This window comes from Meriones unguiculatus, chromosome 19 (assembly GCF_030254825.1).
Source record: "Meriones unguiculatus strain TT.TT164.6M chromosome 19, Bangor_MerUng_6.1, whole genome shotgun sequence".
NCBI classification, from domain to species: domain Eukaryota; kingdom Metazoa; phylum Chordata; class Mammalia; order Rodentia; family Muridae; genus Meriones; species Meriones unguiculatus.
This window is the reverse complement of record NC_083366.1, coordinates 17,312,026-17,325,533: the sequence shown is the minus strand read 5'-3', so window position 1 is coordinate 17,325,533 and position 13,508 is coordinate 17,312,026. Positions and strand designations below refer to the sequence as shown.

General features: G+C 40.5%; 1 protein-coding gene across 10 annotated transcripts in view; it reads left to right on the top strand.

The window, feature by feature from the left end:
- The window catches only part of Celf2 (CUGBP Elav-like family member 2), an 860,969-nt gene that overhangs the window by 420,118 nt on the left and 427,343 nt on the right, over nt 1–13,508 (top strand). The gene's annotated exons all lie outside the window — the stretch shown is intronic.

Sequence of the window (13,508 nt, the reverse complement as noted above, 5' to 3'; positions counted from 1 at the left end):
GCATTAGGAGACTGATACGGAGTTTTGTACTGAAAAACAGTGATGCCAAATAAATACTTCATGGTGTGGAAGTGATTTGGGGACTGTGCATGGACTAGAAGAATTTTGAGGTATCTGATAGAAAAGGCCAAGATTTCTTTAAAGAAATTATTGGCAAAAATTTTGACACTAAAATATGAGTCTGGAGACAGCCTTGGAGGAAGTGAAGGCCACACCAGAAAACGCCTATCATCTTGGAAAATGCTTATGTCATTCTGAACAAGGTGGTGGTAGAAATACAAATTTCAGGTGAAGTCTCAGTAAAAAACATATTCTTAGACCATAAAGGAAGGGGAGTTCTTGTCAGAAAATAACATAAAACTTTGCTGATCTTGAGCTTAGTGTTTGGAGAGAAAATAAAAAATACAAGTGATAACTTGAATATTTGGTAAAATGTAGAAATTATGGCCTAGTGTCTCTATGTTGTTTTATAACATATTGAGAGAGAAATGAGTTATGTGGAGAAGGGAACTGTAAAGCAAGAACTTATCCCTAGGATGCGCTCTAGCCTCAGGACAAAGGTGTGGCTGGACAGACATTTGCTCAGAGGTTAGCTTATGATTGGTCCAACAATCTCCAGGAAGGATCCTTGACAGATGCTCTCGTGTAATGACATGGATCTCTGACTTACACAGATCAACAAGGTTTTCTGAAAGTGTCCTGTAGACAGAAGCATTGGCAGGTTGTGAGGAGAGATGAGAGTCAGGGTGAGATGAAAGAAGGCCCTCAGACTCCAGGATTCTGCAGGCAGAAATGGTCTGATAAAACTCTTCAGCTCCAAACAAGAATATGGAGAATGGCTTCAAAGGGAAAGATGCTGGGGAAGAGACCAAAGTGGAAGCCCTGAAGCAGGACCAAAGCAGTCCACACAGATGCCCAGCAGGGGCTCAGTCACACTGGGGGGAGGGGGCATCTCTAGCGGCTCAGAGAGCAGGTCTAGCTTCAGGGGACTATTGTGAGGCCTGGAAAGCAGAGGGACAGCTTCCTGTTGGGTCCTAACTAACTGTAGACCAATGATCCCTAAATGTATTCTTGTCTGTCTTTTGAAATGGGAGTGTGTCGTGTGCCGGCCTCACTATAGAACTCAGGTGTACACAAACTACCTCTGGTGTCTAAGGTGGACAAGAATCTTCCCATTGTGGACCATTCTCAGAATCAAGCCAGATCTGATTTACATGATTTCTGTCATGACATTTGATGCTTTACAGCGCCATTGCCATGTTGATACCTTACTCTTGAAATTCTAGCCTCTAGACTTGTCAGAAACTATTCCTGTATTATCATAAGTCATGTATTTTTCTGGTTTTCTGCTTTTTTTTTAAATATCAGACCTATGAAACAAATGTGCCTAGAGATTTTAATAAGAAGGAAATTGAAGAGGCTCCTCAAAGCAGGCAGACAGAGTGGATGTCAGGGCAGAGAGTATTACCAGGGATAGAGACAGTCATTTGACAATTCATCAGCTTATACAGAGACATGGTAATCCTAAATTTCTGTCCATCTAATAAGAGAGATCCAAATAAACAGATAGGAGAAATAAACAAAGACAGAAGAGATAGATATTTCAGCAGTCCTCTCTTCACAATTGATAGAACAACTCGACAAAAATATCAGCAGCAATATAAAACATTGGAACGGTACTTGAAAGCGCTTGGCCTAATTTACATTTATCGAACATCACACCCATCAACAGAACATGTGTTCCCTTCTAGTATATGTAGGCCACTTATCAAAACAGATCACACTGTGAGCCTCAGCACATGTCTGAATAAGTCGGAAAATACTCAAATGATACAAAAATACAAAAATGACAAGGAAATTAATTAGATACTAAAAACAGGAAATCTCCAAATATCTAAAACTAAAACACGTTTTTAACAGCTATCTTGTTTTGACTTGTGGCATGAGTGTGTGCTCATTTAAGTTCTGGTGCCTACCAATGCCAATCAGGTCCCCTCGATCTGAAGTTACAGGTGGGTACACACCACCCAGTGTGGGTGCTAGAAACCAAGCCTGGGTCCTCTGCAAGAGCAGAATTCTCCCTTAACCACTGACCCATCTTTTCAGTCCCCCAAAATCACATGCTTCAGTGCATCAAATAAATCAAAAGAGAAATAGAATGTGTTTTTCGGATCTGGAGAGATGGCTCAGAGGTTAGGAGAACTGGCTGCTCTTCCAGAGGTCCTGCGTTCAATTCCCAGCAACCCCATGGTGGCTCATAACCATCTATAAGGTGATCTGGTGCTCTCTTCTGGCGTGCAAGTGTACATGCAGGCAGAACATTGTATACATAATAAATAAATCTTAAGAAAGAAAAAAAAAGGAATGTATTTTTCACTGAGTAACAAAAGGAATACAGTGTATCAAAATCTATACTATGCTCCTAAATCAGTCTTACAGGAAAACTTTTAGCATTAAACCTCAATATAAAAACAAAGAACTATCCCAGATCACTGACGTCAGCTTTCAATTAAGAAACTTAAATAAATAAATAAATAAGAGCTAATTAAACACAAAATGAGAGAAAGAAAGGAAATAATAAAGACCACAGTGGAATGGGAAACAGAAAATCAATGAAACAAAAGGCTACTTCTTGGAGAAGATCAATAAAATTGGAAAAACTATAGGGAGGCCGATTTGGGAGAAAAATAGAAAGCATAATTTATTAATATTAAAAATGAAAGACTGTTAATGATCCCATAGGTATGAGTGGATTAAACATGACTATCATAAGAAACTTTATGCCAATAAATTTCACAGTTTTAATTAGGGATCACCAAGCCTTTTATACAGCAGTAAGCCCCCCAGTAAATATTTTAGTTTTGGGGTGTCACATATGGTCTATGAAACATTTCTTTTCAATGTCTAAAAATAAAAATGATCCTTGGCTTTTACATATTAGATACATTTTACATATTAGATAGATTTTACATATTAAATTCCCCTCACTTAGATGATCTGAGCCAAATTATTGAGAGGAAAAATGTATAAATCTCATTTAATAAGATATAATTTGAATGGCTCTATATTATTATGAAGTTAAGTCCAAAAATTTGTCACAAAGAGAACTGCAGTACAATGTACTTTGCTGATAGGTTCTATCAAACAGTTAAGGCAAAAATAACACCATCAATCCTCTTAGAAAACTTAAATATAAAGAATACTCCCCAACTCATTCAATGAGACCACTATCACTGTGTTGCTGACAAAAACACAAAGAAATAACAGTATAAGGTCAACAGCCATTGAAAAATGGATGTACAAATTCCAGGCAAATGTACAAATTATGGCTAACTATTAAGATGAAAAATTATCATAACCATATGAGGTTTATGTAAGAAACTCAAACTGGGTTTAACGTCCACAGATGAATTTCTATAATTCACTGTATCGAACAAAAGAGAAAACTCATAGGTTCATGGAGAAGAGGAGTAAAGAAAATGCTATGTACATTCATGATTCAAAAGTGCTCTCAATCAGAAACCTCCCCAGTTTAGTAAGGGAAGACCATGTTTCGGTAGCAGGGTTAATAACGAAAGACTGAATGACTTTCCCCCACAATCAGACACAAGAAAGTGATAGCTGTCCTCTGCGTGTTTGCTCAACGCACTGCTAGGAAATGCTCCCACTACAATCAGAAGAACTAATGCAAGATGCTTACGTTGAGATGGAGGAAATTAACTGTCTTTTTGTAGACAACACGGTTGTCCTCATAGAAACTTTGACAGAATCCTAAAAAAGAAGTTGCTAAAACCGGTAAGTAAGTTGTGTGTGCTGGAAAAGTACAAGATGCGTTTCTATATCGCTATTGCTAAATAAACTAGTGAAAATATTAAGTGTTTTGGAATGCATCTGACCAAACAGGTAAAATCTACACACTAAAATTATAAAATACTGTGAAGATAAACTAAAGAAGAAGTTCACCTATAGAAATGTTAGCTGTACCAATCAGAAAATACAGTTTTGTTGAGGTAGCAAATTTCTGAGTGGATCTATAAGTTTAACAAAAATAAATTTAGATTTACTAAATTTAAATCAGTTTTTCAATCATAATCTCAGCAGAGTTTTGAGTTTGGATGAATGGTTTCCAACAAAGCTGAAAAAGAAATTTAGTGGGAAAACAAGGCTTTGCAAAACACCCTGTTAGAACAATTGGATATCTATACACAACTAAGCATGTTTGACTCTTGCACCACATTACGATGATCTCAGAATGATCACAGACCCAAATGTCAAAGTTCGAGTTACAAAACGTGCAGAAAAAATAAATAAAAAAAAAATATATATATATATAAAAGAAAATGCTTTGTAATTTTGTATAGGCAAAGAATCCTCTTTGGTGTGTGTGTGTGTGTGTGTGTGTGTGTGCCTGTGTGTATGTGTGTTATGATTCATGGCTGCAGGTGCACCTTTGTGGCTGCCAGAGGTCAAAAGTCACCTGTCTTCATCAACCACTCTCCATCCTGTTTTTTGGTAATGTGTCTGACTGAACCTTGAGTTCATAATTGGCGGGATTATAGGCAGGCACTGCTGCGCATGGATTTTCACGTGAGTGCTGGGAAATGTAGACCTTCTTATTTGCATAGGCAATGCTTTATTCACTTAGCTCTCTCCTCATTCTAGCAAGAGCTCTTAAGACATGAGCTCTAGAAGCTCATGAAGCATGAGTCAAAGCTTGCATATTATATTTCATAATAAAATCATCTCTTTGTATATCATCAAAAATAAAGTAAAAAACACAATTCCAATGTAGGAATTGCTTTAAAAATATACACACTTGCAAACTCATACAACCACTTTGGAAATCAATCTGGCACTTTCTCAGAAAATAGGGAATAGTGCTACCTCACTCTCCAGCTATACCACTCTTGGGCACATATCTGAAAGATGTTCAACCATACAAGGACATTTGCTCAACTCTGTTCATAGCAGCTTTATTCTTAACAGCCAGAATCTGAAAACAATCTAGATGTCCCTCCACTGAAGAACGGATAGAGTAATTGTGGCACATTTACACAATGGAATACCACTCAGCAATTAAGAACAAGGAAATCATGAACTGTTCAGCCAAATGAATGAATCTAGAAAAGATCATCCTGAGTGAGGTATCCCAGAAGCAGAAAGACACACATGATATATACTCACTCATAAGTGGATGTTAGCCATATAATATTGGGTAAATATACTAAAATCTATACACCTAAAGAAGCTAAATGACAAGGAGGACCCTAGGGAAGATACTTAATTCTCATTCATAAGGGCAAACAGGATAGACACCAGAAGGGGCAGAAGAGAGGGAACAGGACTGGAGCCTGCCACAGATGTCTTCTAAAAGACTCCACCTGCCAGGGGATCAAAGCAAATGCAGAGACTTACAGCCAAACTTTGGACAGAGTGCAGGGAGTCTTATGGAAGAAGGGACATATAAAAAGAAAGTGGAGAAGAGAGAGCCTCTGACATGAACTTATTTGCCTGCTCCTTGATCACTTCCCCCTGGTGGGCAGGCCAGCCATCCCACTGAGAAGGATTCAGACAGTCCTGATGAGACCTGATAAGCTAGGGTCAGGCAATAGGGGAGGAGGACTTCCCCTATCAGTAGACTAAGGAAGAAGGATAGGAGAAGAAGAGAGAGGGAGCATGAGACCAGGAGGAGATGAGGGAAGATGCTACAACTAGGATACAAAGTGAATAACTTGTGAAGAAGGAGGAGGAGGAGGAGGAGGAGGAGGAGGAGGAGGAGGAGGAGGAGGAGGAGAAGGAGGAGGAGGAGCAGGAGGAGGAGGAGAAGGAAGAGGAGGAGGAGGAGGAGGAGAAGGAGAAGGAGAAGGAAGAAGAAGAAAAGAAAAATAATATATATACACAACCTGGGTGTGGTGGCACATGCCTTTAATCCCAGCTCTCAGGGAACCAGAGGAAGGTGAGTCACTGAGAGTTCGAGGTCAGCCTGGTCTACAGAGAGAGTCCAGGATAGCCAAGGCTGTACAGAAAAACCCTATCTCAAAACACGCACACACGCACGCACACACGCACGCACACACACACACACACACACACACACAATGCTAAGCACTTATCAATAAGAAAACAAATTGGTGTTTTAATTGGGTGAAATATTTCTATGAAGATAGACAAATATCCTATAAACACATTACAAGTTTCTCAAAATTATTAGTTAATTAAATGTACAGTGGGCTGCTATCACAATTATTTGACACATAGCTGAAATAAATTCCATTCCAACCCATTCTGAAGGAAAGCATTGGAACACCTTCCAGTCCTGTCACACTGCAGGTAAGAAGTAAAATGCTGTAGTCACTTAGAAAACAGTTGAACATTTCTGAGAAAGCTAAACACACATATGGCATTTGCTGGTGTGTTTATTCAAATCTACCTGTGGAAAATCTTATTTCCCCTGAGTATACAAGTATGTTCCTGCTTCTCTAAGGAAATAACGCAATAACATTAATGAAAATGATCACAGCAGCTTTATTTGTAATAGTAAGAAATAGAAATAACTCACAAGCTATAAAGAAGAGACAGGGCCAGCAAGCCTGCACTATATTCAAACAATGAGGTGATGCTCAGAAAATGAGGGCACACCGTAGAGGCATTTCAAGAGCAAGAAAAGCCAGACCAAAGATGGATATGTAATTTGACTCCATTTAGATGAAGTTCTAGACCTAGAAACCAAGGCAAACTGACGGGAAATGATCAGTGCTGGGGCGGAGGAGGGGCTTTGATAGGGCGGGAGGGGAGGGTTTAAGAAGCAATACAGTTCACCAGTGTGGGGAGGGGATGGCCACAAGAGCTTGAGGCTTGGTCGCATTGTGCCAACAGTCAGGGCAATATCAGGGATGATGTTCATCCTTTTCTTTGATGTGGAATCTTGGTCTATGTGGGCACTGCCCACATTCAGGGGGGCAGTTAAATCTCTGTGGAAACAGCCTCAAAAACATACCCAGACGAGGTCTGTTAGATGATTCTAAAGCCAGTTAAGACTAACCAACTCTGGGCTGTACACAATGTATAAGGGACTCTGTGCCCTTGCTAGGGCCTGTGGATGCCCAGGCCATGCCCACATGTCTGCAGACTCGCTGGGGCTGTGGTCGTGCCTGGCCTAGCTAACGGCACAGTGATTGAGAGCATCCTTGGTTCTGGGTCGATGTAAGGCAGATAGATGATGGATACAGAGTGCTAAGTTCTTCAGAGGAGAAGCCATCGCTTCCTCAGACTATTGCTGTCCATGCTTTAAACTCAAATCTGCCCGTGGAATGCCTTTTTCTGTTTTCTGCTTTAAACATAAATATCCTTAACTGTATTATTCGTTTACGTTCTTTGTATTACTCACCTTGCTTTGTGATTCCATCTTACCACATTGGAGTCTACATAATTCCTTTTAACCACCCCATAGACTGCAAAAACACAGTACAGTTGCTCTCACCGTTATCTTTGTCCATGTAGATTGTTTCTGTTAGAGATGAGGCTGCATGGTCCAGTGTTCATGCCTTTATACTCATTTTGGGATAATGGAAAACCAGGAACTGAAAGGAATGTTTTACCTCATACCTCACCCTGAGAAAAACCATTTTACCCTTTCTCTGTTCTTAAAACTCTTAACACACATAGACCTTTTACATAGAAAATGTCTGCAACTCATTTGTAATACCAGAACTTAGAAAAGCAGAGGCAGGGTTGTAAAGAATTTGAGGCCAGTACCCACAGGGAGCTTCCCTGTCTCCTCAGAGAAGGGAAGAAAGAAATGGGGGAGGGGGTTGAGGGTGGGACTGGGAGGGGAGGAGGGAGAGGGCTGCAACCAGCCCGTAAATTAATTAAACAAATAAATTAATAGAAAGAAAGAATTTGAGGACAGCCTAATCTACATAGCAATTTTTTTTTCTCAAGAAAGGGAAGATAAGAGTATTTTTTGTGTGCCAAAGAAATAGTAAAATATATGTCTATGGATTTATGCTTAAAGTTAGAAATGGAACTTTTTGTTTAGTTCCCTTTTACTTTAAATTTAAAATGCTTAGAAACTCTTCCAGATTGTCCACCTCTTGGTGTCCCTTAAGGATAACTGGCTGTGTTTTTTTCTGATCCTTATTCCTTGTTTTACTCACAGATCTTAGAATTTAATATGCTTAGATTCTCACTCAGTTCCTCTGAGCCTTGGTTTTTTTCATGTGAATGATGGGCATAACAGAATGGTGAAGAACTAAAGACCAAGTGTGTGTAAGTTCCAGGCAAAGTGATTACAGTGCAGCACGTTCATAGTTCTTTGTGGTTGATGTAGAACAAAATACATAGTGAATAATATGGTAAACACATAATTGTACACAGCTTTTCTTTGGAACTTGTGACACTGAGAACGTTTAAGTGACAGCAGTGTCTCAATAGGTTAGTGTCTTTGATCCTACAAGTCTGTCTTGTGGGTGAGCTTGTTACCCATCCACCCCATCACTGCCACATGGGCCTCTTTCAGCCTGATTGACATCAAGTGATGCTGGGTCAGGTCATCTCAAGGTTGTTAGGGACCTTAAGAGATGATTTACCCCAACTGCTCATCCTCAGGGTGCAGAGACTTTGTCAAATCATCTGCTTCTTCCCAGGTTCCATTGAATAAGAAGTGAGATTATCCTTGGTTTCCAGGATCATATTGTCAAATTTTCTTTGATGTTCAAGTCAATCATTCAGGTGATTACTTCATCAGTTATTTTCATTGTTGATGGCAACGACCTTTTAAAACAAGTTCTTTTAGGGAACTGTACTTGTTTACTGTATCGGTCACTTTGCAACACCCGTTAGTTATGTATGTTGGTGACAGAGCTGTCCAGAGGTAATCAAGTCCTCGCCTGGAATTCACCAAATAACAAGGAGGCTAAGAGGAGGTGTTGTTGATGCAGGATTTACAGAAAAGTAGTGTTTCACTATCCCCAATTAAGCTTTGTTGACATGTATCATGTAAGCTCCTAAACCAAAAGAAGCTCCGTCACAATCCTAGGACTTCTGGGCTTTACATTTCACAAACGCACAGCAAATAAACAGAGGTTAGTGTCTTAGGAACATGAAGTAAAGAACACGGTTACCTGCAAAAAGCAGCCGTTTCCAAAAATCCTTTTTCAAAGACATATACACATTTGTACATACACATGCACATACATGCATATACACATAACATACACATAAAAAATACATGCATGTACATATGCATATGCACTCATGCATACATCATATACATATACACATTCATACATAATACATGCAAACATTAGCAAAAAAATTTACTTTGCAATAGGCCCCAGAGATTTAAATACTGAAACCTTTCATTTGTACCAGTAATTCATATACAGCAATATGGGGTGAAAAAAGGTTAATGATGGAATTTTTTAAAGTATGTTCCATTGACTATAAATGGCAGATCTGACAGTTAAAATGAAAATTGTTCCAGAGGAAACTTTAGTCAAACTAATTATTTGAGACGTTATAAGGATGTATAATTATATTCTTCACCTTTTAAAAAAAAGTTTTATTACAAATGTGCTTTTAAAGAACAAGTAGAGAAATAAAAGCTGTAATTGTTCTTAATTATAGCTAACTGTAATTGCACTCAATTGCAATATACTGAATATCACCAATGCCTAAAGAAATCCTGGCATGAGGCAGTGTGCCCACGTTCATGAGATGAGGTATAGTTTTATGAATATTCTCTTAGCTATAATTTAGCTCTTTTACTGTTGATTCCTTTTCAGTTTGTTTTATTTTATTTCTTTCTTTTAGTGATTGTAGAGACATAATTGTCATCTCTGAATGTGCTGAAGGTTGTAGATTTCATCTGGGGCTGGTTCAGATTTCCCATTGCTGCAGAGCAGGACATAATGGAGATGGTTCAATGAGCAGCTTGGACATGGCCCGCTGTGGCTGACACACTGAATGCATGCATTGGAATTTTCAGAGGTAGAATGAATACCACGCTTAATGTAGCCAGCAGAGGCTCTAAGGAGCAACATGGAAAATATTGAGGCTCTAAAATGACATAAACTGTCCCTCTGCTAACGATGCTTAGAATAATGTCATTTCAAATAGGTAAAATCATCTGATTCATGAAAGGCTCTCGCACACTCTCTCTCTCCATCTCCCTCTGCCATCCCCTCTCTCACATACACACCTTATGACTATTTTCTGTATTCACAAAGGCTGGCCCTTGGTCCCTGGGGCTGAGTGAAGCTGTTGGTGACCCCTAACCGTTCCTCCTCCATGAAATGACACTTGATGGGCACATCTTCCCTTCTTGTGACTATAGGAAAGTTGATTTAACACTAACACTGTAGAATAAAAAAAGAAGTTAGCTTTAAAATTATTATTATTAATTATTAGTATTATTATTATTTTATGTGTGTGTATGTTTGTGTATGCACATGTTTATGTCATGGCATGAGCAAAGAGGGTGGAGGACAACTTTGTGGGGTCATTTCTCTTATACCTTTACATGGGTTCTGGCGATAGAACTCAGACCAATAGGTTTGCATGGCAAAGACCTGTGCCTGCTGAGCCATCTAACTGTATCAAGAAGTGGGCTTTTTGCCTTTATGGAAAGAGAGTATTTTATTATATAAAGGCAACTTCTCTGGACAAACATAATACAGAAGAAATAAAATAAAATAAAAACAGCCTGTTGTTACATCAAAAAAAAAAAAAAACCCTTCATTTCTCCTCTTTTTTGTGGTTGGCTGCTAAGAGCTTTCAGCCCTAATGTCGGAGTTACTTATGATATAATTTCTGGTGCACTTTTTAAAAAGGAAAGGAAAAAAACACCACTGAGATTCATATTCTTCATTTTCACTCTTCTGTTGGCCAGGCCTGAGTCCAAGAAGGCCTTCTAAGGAACTGTCCATGTGACAGAGGACACTGCCGGCCCCAGCCCCAGGTGGCAACTCTCTGTCCCTTATGTCATAATATTGACTGGAGGCCAGAAAGGCCATGAGGACTCAGTTCCAGTTTGTACTCCTCAAAGACCTCCTAGCACCAGACAGGAGGCATACGGCAACCCAAAGCTAATCTAGACATTGAGAAAGTGCAGGACACCTCTTCATTTCCTTCGTCATGTCACTTCACCCCAGGAACCCTCATCTGCACTGCCCTCCCTCTTTTCCCCATCTTCCGTTCCTCTGCTGCATTCCACCTTCAGCAGCCTCCACCATACAGACATGTCAATGGCTCCCACCTTGACCTTGCACTCTTCTTCAAGACAGTGGCTCTTACATTTTAGATTTGTAGAAAGATGGGCATGCCTAAGACTAAAAGCATCCTTCCTCTTGACAAATGGAGTCTGCTTTGCCAGTCGTGACTTTGGTGGTGGTTATTCTGCAAATCAAATCTTTCCAGATTTTTTTCACCAAAGCTTCCCTTCGCAGAGGAGTTCAGTGGGTTGGAGGCAGGGGTCAGTGGTGGGGTCATTGTCTAGCATGCATAGACTTTCAGTTCAGTCCCTAGCCTCTTAGCTCTTCACCCTTGTCCACCCACTTGGCTATTCACGTGTGGCTATGCCTTCCCCACCAGATATGGGAGCCATTAGAAACCGTTCCTTCCTCCCTCCCTCCATTCCTCCTTTCCTGTTGCTGTTGTCAGTATTCTGTCACAGGAGAGACAGGAGGAACTAATCCATGCCCTTACATATGACTGGTCTGGATTTTGTGTGTGTGGTTTTGCATTTCCTTTTTATCTCTGAGAGTACAATTTGGTAAATGAAAGTTAACGTACCATTTCCAAGCTCAGCAACTGTCCTCCAGGCCTGGTAACATTTGCCACTGCTAAAGTCTGTGTAAATGTGTTTTAATGAGCAGGAATTGTTGCTGATGACCTATTCAGGTACTTGCTATTTCACATTATTTAAGAGGGTAGGATCACTGAACGTTGAGAGTACAATGATTGATACACAGAGACGAGGCTACGTGGAGGCCTCTTTATCCCGTAGTGCCACTGACAGTGCTTGAAGACAGGCTCATCTTCCTAGGAGGGTTCGCGAGCCAAGTGCCAAAATGGCATATGTGAAAGAAAAGAAAGCAAGAGCCCTTAATACTACCTCAAAGCGACAGAAGGGACAGTGGTACCATTTAAACAGTGGCCTCTTTTGTGGACCAGTCAGGCCAGATGCACTCTTTGCAGTGCTGATGAAGAGAAACCTCCAGCAATTTGATTTTTAAGGCACTTGAGCACAAGGACGCAGACAATAGCAGGCGTTTGCAGCCGCGTCATATAAAGACTACTAAAATATTATGAATATGTCTTGAGCCAAGTAAAATCTTAAGCAACATCTCTGCAGATGAAAACGAGGACTATCAGAAGGAAACTGGACAGAACTTGAATTAGATTCCATTTTTTTCTTAACAGTGTTGGCCCTTCTGACAATCTGGGTGCATGCCTGCTTGCTCTCAGAGGCAAGCCGCTCGCTCCAAACTCTGCCCACTCGGTTCGGCACCTGTCCTGGGGGATTTGGTAAACAGAAGTCCAGTCTTCCATGGTGCCAACTCTCAATAGGCCAGAGCCTGGAGCCTGTCTGGATATTGATGTGAAAATTCAATCCCAAAAGTGTATTGGGTGACATAAAGGGAAATCCTACCTCCCAGATGTCTGCTTTTAAGCTGAAAGGTGTAGAGAGTTTCATCCACCCCAGCTTGTATCCCAGCGAAGTCAGACACCAGACGCATGTCTGTGAATGTGGCTGCTCACTGTGCCCTCACTGTAACAGAGGAGGGCATTAGTACCAACGGGAGGTATCTCTCAGAGAAACCTGCATTTTCCTCAGTGATTGACTAGCTGAGATCATCACAGGGTCTGCTCTTCCCTTGTCCTTGTCGGCATTTTGAATTTACACTCCAAGTCAGCATAGAGGTGTTCCTTTGTTTCTAAAGGGATGCTGTCTGCCTCAGGGTATTCCAGGAAGAGTCACTGAAAGGAGGGAGGAAGCACAAGTGCAAAGGAAAGAGACGAGTGTAGGAAACTAGCACGGAGTAGGAGTAGAAGAGGCTGCCTTTAAGGCATCCTCGGATTTCCTGAGTTAGGCCTTAGAGGCGGTCCAGAAAAACCTCCCTATGTAAAACTCCCCCCACTACCCCAGCTTTTACTTTCTCTCTACTGGTCACATTTCATTTTTCTTTTTTTGTTGTTGTGAGTTTTGTTGTTGGTTCTGGTGGTAGTGGTGGTGGTGGTGGTGGTTTGTTTTGTTTTGTTTTGTTTTTCAAGACAGGGTTTCTCTGTGTAGCCTTGGCTGTCCTCAACTTGCTTTGTAGACCAGGCTAGCCTCAAATTCATAATGACCCTCCTGCCTCTGTGCTCAGATTAAAGGCGCCCCCATGCTCAGCTCACTTCATTCTTCTTAATAACATGTGTTATGTAAAATTGAATTTTGTGCTTCCCATGCTCCTGCCTAAGCCGCAGATGACCGAAAACATGTAGCAATATTCCCAAAGTCCTCT